This window comes from Hibiscus syriacus, unplaced genomic scaffold, assembly GCF_006381635.1.
Source record: "Hibiscus syriacus cultivar Baekdansim isolate YM2019G1 unplaced genomic scaffold, ASM638163v2 tig00111650_pilon, whole genome shotgun sequence".
Lineage (NCBI taxonomy): Eukaryota > Viridiplantae > Streptophyta > Magnoliopsida > Malvales > Malvaceae > Hibiscus > Hibiscus syriacus.
Window position 1 is genome coordinate 218,300 of NW_024063146.1, and position 7,808 is coordinate 226,107.

The 7,808-nt window shown below is 31.7% G+C and overlaps 1 long non-coding RNA gene across 1 annotated transcript; it reads left to right on the top strand.

The window, feature by feature from the left end:
• Window positions 1-5,586: 5,586 nt before the first annotated feature.
• Window positions 5,587-6,485, top strand: LOC120166964. Its single transcript, XR_005519991.1, has 3 exons — window positions 5,587-5,671; window positions 5,873-5,964; window positions 6,427-6,485. It is a non-coding gene; the product is annotated as an uncharacterized LOC120166964 (long non-coding RNA).
• Window positions 6,486-7,808: the final 1,323 nt, after the last annotated feature.

Consider the following 7,808-nt stretch of genomic DNA (forward strand, 5'->3'; position numbering starts at 1 on the left):
TAAATGTCTAATATTATTATAAAAATATGCTTTTGAAGAGATATACAAATACTGAGACATGATATTATAAGTTAATATATATATATATATATATATATATATATATATATATATATATATATATATATATATATATATATATATATAATATAGATAAAAATAAACATTTATTATGATAAAAATATAAAAAAGGACATTTATTAAAAAAAATATAATAATTATATATATTCCATAAAAATAACTAACCACAAGGTGGCTCAAACACTTCGCTTCTCCTTCAATTGTTATCAAGCGAGTCAATCACGAGTTGAGTAGTATTTGACTCGACTCAAAAATTATTCGATTTGTCCTCTTTAAACTCGAAAAAAATTTCTCAACTCGTTCTCTTTATAAAAACTCATTGTTCGACTCAAGGACGAAGCCAAAATTAAATATTGATAGGGGTTGAAATATTAGACTATTTAAGAAAAATATAAAGATTTATTAGGTATTTAAACTCGAAATTCAGCATGAAACAAGCAACATTAGTAATTAAGGGATTGTTGTTATCCTTGAGGTCCCGAATTCAAGCACATGTGTAGGGGTATGAGTGTTCATTGTCTAATAGTTGAAAGTCTTTGTACATATATTACCTTGTATTCAACCTAAATTAAAAAGAAAAACTCAAAACTCAAAAGACAACTTCTAATTTGCCTAATATTTAAAATTACAATAACTTAAATTGTAATTAGACCAAAATTTTGAGAACACATACTTATCATTCTTTAGTTCGACCCCTATTTGATTAAATATTTAATAAATTTTTATATTTTTTAAATTTAAATAATTATTTTTACATGAACCAAAATACTATTAAACCAAAATTATATCGAATATATAAATTTTATCAGGGGCCGGGGGCCCTTGGCCCTAAGGGAGCTCCGTCCATGATTCGACTCAATTAGTTACTCGTTAAGCTCGGTAAAACTTTTGCTTTGTTTTAAATATATATATATATATATATATATATATATATATATATATGTGAAATCTAATATATCATATAGCTTTATATATATACAAATTAACAAATTTAGCAAAAAAATCAAAATAATGTAAACAATTCTAAAGTCTAAACTTCAAAATAACAATCCAAAAATACACTAAACTAACAAATTACAACCAAAGTAATAATCCTCAAATACATCAAACTAGCATGTTACAACTATTCCAGAAAAAAGAAGTTTAACAACGCATAATCAATCATAAACATAAGATAATACACACCCTAAAAGAATATTAGTGAATGCTCGTAAATTTATCAATCGACTCGATTCGTTAAGGTCTCGAATCGAACTCAAATTTAAATTTAACGTTAATAGAAATTATATCACACCATTTTAGTGCTTTGATACAGTGTGAAGAACATCAGAATATGTCATTCCCAAAGAATTCAATTCTTTTCGTTCTAAGAACAATTATTTAACTAGGTACGGAAGTTGGAACCAAACATGTATTTTTTCCTTCCGATTTTAAGGCTTTATTTTGATTAATCCGGACCGAAATGCGTCGACACACCTAGTTTTGGTGATGAGTCTCCTAGCATGGATTTTCTGCATACACAATGACTCAAACTCGAGACCTTACTTAAGCAATATCAAGTTGCTTATCACTTGAACCAACCCCGTTGGAAAACATATTTTTTTTAGTTAAAATGTAATGAACTGAAATCTCGAGTCAATATTTAGTGCTGACCTAGGATTGATCAATTAGCTTGTGTAGTGAATTCCTTAAGTAAAATTTGAGCCCAATCGGTATCGGTAAAGGAGGATTTTGATCTGAGATGAAGTATGAAAGGACCAATTAGATTATTAACTCATTTGAAGATTTTGGCTGATTTTTCATCAGAATTGATTAGTTTCGATGTAGGTTTAGGGAAGGAATAGTGTTGTAAACAAATCGAGTTGAGCTTGAGTATTATTGAGTTCGATTCAATTATAAAAATGTAAAATTAAGCTCAACTCGATTAAAAAATTCACGAGATTAAAATTATCAAGTTCTACTTAAATTCAAAATAAAAAATTAAAGCTCGACTTGACTCAAAAACTCGTGAGCTTAAAATTTTTAAAGTTGACTCGAAATCAAATATTGAAGCTCGAATCGAGCTCGAAAAACATTTGAACTCGAAATATTTTCAGACTAAGCTCAATTGAAACTCAAACTTGAGCTCGAGCTTGAACCTTAAGTACATGAAAATGTTATATTGTATTTTTTTAAATTAACAATATAAATTTTAATATTATTAATAATTTAATTTAAAAAATCTAAAATTTTAATATATTATATTTTCGAGTTGATCGCGAGCTTTTCGAATCGGGTATCAAGTAGCTCACTTCAGCTTATTAAGAATTCAAGTTGAGCTCTAGTCGAGTCCATTCAATTCGATAATTAAAGAAATTTTGACCGAATTAATCTCAAATAACTCGCTATCTATCTCATCTCGTCTACGATCCTAGAGAGAAGGGACAAAAGTTACTACGTGTAACCTCATCTCTGTGCCTTCATCTTTTCATCTCTTCCCCCTCTTTCCATACTCTTTTCTACACCAAAATCCCAAGGCATTTGAATTATAAAAAAAGACAAGTATTGGAATCAATGGGATTGGTTCAACCCAAGGCAATTGAATTATAAAGAAAGACAAGTATTGAAATCAATGGGGTTTGTTCAAGTGGTAAGCAGTAGTCCAAATTAATAAAGGTAAAGCTCTATAAAACCGGAAGAATCAAAAGAGTGATTATTCACTAAGGTAAAATCACCATCTCCATCATTAGAGCTTCAAGAAAAGATCATTATTGTTTGTCACTCTTTCACACTTACTCTTCATGAATGAAAAACAAAATTTCACATAGATTTCAATATTATCTTTTGTAGCATACAATTCGTATTGTTGTAGATAAAGAACATTATGCACATGTGGCTTGTAACACACTTATTTACAGTTAGTAATTTCAAGTTAACCCGAGTGGGTCTCGGGATATTTATTAAGAGAGTTGAGAGCATTGGACTAGGTTTAGACTTGATTGGTTGAGAATTGGACCCAAATAGCCACAAAAGGGTGTTTTTGAATTGAGACCAAAGGAGGAAATACCAAGGAGGTAATTAATCCCATGAGCATTTTAAAGGCTGAATTTTATTTATGTGTGATGATGTAACCAGGCAAGACATAGGAAAAGTTGATCGTCCCTTCCTCATTTTCCCTCCCAACCTTGTCTTCTTCTCCATCTTGTTTTTCTCTTCTCTTCTTCTTTCAATATCACCAAAGTTGAGGGATTTTTTGTCCATCATCTATAGTCCAAAAATTGTAAGGTAAAATACTTAATCCTCACCACTAGAGTTTTCATTCAAGCCCTCTATTTCAAGGTTTGGTTATGGTAGACATGGTGAGGGTTTTGGAGGGTTTTGGGTTTTAAGACTCTAAGTTGATTCAATCTATTTTGAAGTTGGGGATCATGTTTCTACTTCTTTTAAGTTTCTATATGAGTTAGTAATGCATTCTCTGACTTATGATTAATGAAAGAAGTTGGAGAAAACTCCAAAGACTAGAACAATGAGATATTTGTGCTTGGGAGAACTTTGGGAGAACTTGAGGTATTTTCCAGTAGCTTAGGATGAAGGTAACATACCTCTAACTTATTTATAATGCTTATAGATCACCTTTAATGACACACGCTAATTTATGACTTGCAAAACATGTGTGTCATAAAAATGTCATGTTTCTTAAAATCTTAACGATTTATGACTTACAATAATGTGTGTCATATTTAATAGTCATAATCCAAAAAATTTAGCAAAACACGGAGTACACTTTTCATTGTGTGTCATCTCTAAAGGTCATCTTTTAATTCCCCCCCTAATTTTCATCTTCACTTCTTTTCAGTCTCTTTTTCCAGTCTGTTTCCCTCTCTCTACGTACCCTTTCAAACTCTTCAAATACCAGCAAAAAATGCCCCTCCCTTCTGCATTACCATTCTCTCATAGCCCTTTCTCTTCTCTTCTCATCTCATTTTTCTTCAAAATCAGTTTCCTTTATTTCGTTTATGGGGGTTCTGTTCAAAATGGCGAAGGCTAATGTCGAGAAGGTGAAGCGGCTAAGAGCTTGGGTTTAAAACTATGATTGGGGAAGATGTAGGACAGAGGCACAGGTGGCGAGGCTTTTGGCTTTGATTCTGGGTCTGAGATTAAGCCTGATAGGCCATATGCTGAGTTTTGGATGGGAACCCATGACTCAGGGCCAAGTTTTATGGCTGATGATAATGGAGAATGTGAGAATTTGGGTTTAAAAGATTGGATTTTGAAGAATCCGAATGTGCTTGGTCACAAGGTTTTGAAAAATTGGGGGCCTGATCTTCTTTTTATGTTCAAGGTTTGTTCTTTTCTTTTACACGTATTTCTCTACTTTCTTTCTGGGGATTTCTTTTTTTTTTCTTTCATTTCCTTTTATTACTGGGAAATTGAATTTTGATTTTTGTGTACATGTGTTTGGAATTGGGTTAATGAGTTTTCTTTTTCATTTTAATGGTAATGGCCAGAACTTGTGCTTCAGTATTCATGGAAATTGAATTCTCACCGTTCATCTAAAATTTCCATTTTTACCATTTTTGTGATGTCCATTATTATTTCCCACTCTGCTTCTTTTGGTATTTAGAAGTGTAAAAGTTTACTTTTTGGGTTGTTTTCATCTCAATTTAAGTTTAGATCAAAGCGATCAAGATAGAAATTAGGGAACTAGAATGGATCTTGGAGATGTTAATGGCAAAGAATTAAGCTTGATAGTTAAAAATGGCAACCAACATAACTTTAACTACAATATGAGCATTTTCTTCTTCTGGTATTTATCTTTTGCAAGTAAAATCCCAACCTGATTACGTGTTTCATATGCTTTAATATAGGTACTTTCAGTGGCAAAACCCCTTTCAATACAGGCACATCAGGATAAAGAATTGGCCAAAGAATTGCATAAGTTGAAGCCAAATCTCTATAAGGATGCTAATCATAAACCTGAGATGACTTTGGCCATAATAGAATTCAGGGCCCTTTGTGGGTTCATTACTCTTTAGGTAATACATGAATCATGCTCGATTTTTGGTGGTGGAACTTCCCTTTCCTGGTTGTCTTCTTTGAGTGAATTACTCTTGCCTTTATGTTTTCTAAAATTCTTGGTAGTCACATTTTGCAACTATATTTGTCATCTATGTTGTCAAGTTATGATTATGGAAACGATATGCATGATGAAACTTTCGAGTGAAATGATATGTTTTCAAGTTTAAAATATTGTGTGCAAAATAAAATCTTTAATTTTTTTTATGTTTTTATTTCAACATCTGTATGTTATTAATTCTGTCCCAACTGCAAGAAATAGCAATGTACTAACTTTTTTTTATTTGAATCATGTTGAAACATGTTCTACTTGGTACCATGGCATTGGATCAATCTTCGAGTCATGATGAAGACTCTAAACAAAGAGGTCCGACAATAAAGGGAAAAACTACTAAAGGAAAAGTTATCGTTACTTACAAAGCATGCTATTATTCTTTCATTGTAGATGGCGGATTTCACTTGGCTTTGCAATACTAGAAGCTATTATATTTTCTTGCTATTCTCTTCCTTATTCAATTTATGTAGCCAGTTACAGGTACTTTAGCAATATAAACATGAAAGCAACAATTTATTATGCTTTTGTTTCTCATAAGAAATTGACAGGATATGACGCATATTCAGCCTTTTCCTGGAATAAAACTAAAACATAATTTTCACATGTTCTCTATTCATTTTTTCCATCTATGCCTTATATTTGAGCTTTTATTTGTAAACTAAATTCTTATGGTTTTTGTAGGGTTAAGCATGTGATGGTGACTGCTTTACTTTTGGTTTATGGTGCAATGACTATGACATGGATCTGTGATACTATATCAGAATCCGGATTTGGTATCATTCTTATTATATTTACTCCTTATTTATTTCAATTGTTACAGACAAGTTTTTAATTTAATAAGAACAACTGAGTAACTGACCGAATAAATGTAAAGCTAGTGGTTATTTTCTCTAGAATCTATAATGAGGAAAACTCTGGAAATAGAGCTTTAAGCAAAAGAGTTTATTCGATGTGCAGAGACCTTATTGGATTGGTGGAAATATAGGAAATAGTGATATTCTTCTCATATGTTCACCTTGAGACGAGAAATATGCTTTTATCCAATATTATAGAAGTTATAGAAATTCATTAAAAGTTTCAGCCTTTCACTTTGTCCAAAGTCAAGGAAAGTTCATATAAAATTGGTGTGCTTTTTAAAGATTTTGTTTTCTTATATTTTGAAAGTGATGAAGCTGCACATTACTGCGATGTTTTGAGTATTGTGGCCTTCTTAATTCAATGCTTGTGTGTTTCAGGTCAAGGTTCGTCTCTAATTATATGTGTTGGAATATTAACTGGATACACAGATACGCTGTACGAGATGTTGGTATGCCATATGTTAACTTAACTCTCAGACAATGTCGTGAGTTGGTGGCCATACATGCTTGCTGTATTAGGTGTTTTTATTGTAGTCACCATGTGGGCAGTTGTTGTAACTGAGGGTTGCATGAAAATAAAGCTGCAGTACTATGGGTTTAAACTAACATCTACTGCAAGGTAAAGTCAGTGCTACTTACCTAGACATTAGATGCATTTGGTGGAGAGATATAGGCTTTGGTTTCAATCCTTCTTTGTGCAGCATAGATAGTACAGTTCATGGCTAATCCAAGCAGGGAGCAGTAACTAATTTTATGTGAACTAGGACTACTATTGTTGAATTCATTTAAGGAGATTTGTAACTTTCAATGTTTGTTTATTAACTTATAATAATGGTTATATGTTCTTTCTCAATGTCGTATTTTCTTTGTTTTGTGTGTTGGATAGGGAAGATACCTCGATCACTGAAGTAGAACCCTATATTCCTTTTAATATTAATCCATCAGGAATGCAGCATGTTCTCACTACCACTTATCTATTGGTTTTTCCAAGTATTGTTGCAAGGTAATTATGCCCTGAAGTGATTTAAAAACCTATTTTGAATCCTCTGTTCTATTCGCATTTTTGGGGCAATATTCTTTTGATGTATACATTGGACTAATCTTTCAAATCTAATAATCAATCCTTGAATTTATATATATGATGTGTTTTTTTGAAGAATTCTGCAATTCTGGCTTTTATTAGTTTATCCATTACTCATTGCTTCTTTCTGTTTGCTGTTTGTGTGGAAACTCCTGTGCAGGACAACTTACCGAAGGAAATAGCAATTACCTGAATAAGATGGGTGACAGGATACCAAATATAAAGCCAGGGAAGGCTACTATTGAATATCTCTCAAAGGTTTAGGCATTAACACATTTTGGGGGTACATTTCTGTCTGAAAAATAACAATATGTAGTTGGAAGCTTATGCGCTATATGTTTAACCTGCTTCTCATTTCTTTTGGGATTCTTGGCCGTTTTGTGTCATTTTAGTACTCTTTGATAGTTATATACTTCACTTTAAATAAGTATAAATTATATACTTATTTCATATTTTTTACTTAGGTTGGCGATGGGAAGGAAGAATACACGGATGATGACATTGATGATATTCGCAAAGAATGGGTATCTTATGTGGCAAACTTTATTATGACGTGATATTTTGTATCGACATATGATTACAATATTTTTGATAACTTAATGTTAATATTTGTATGCAAATGGATTGCTTATATATAATATGATATATATATTTAGTATTATGAGGCATTAAATGTGAT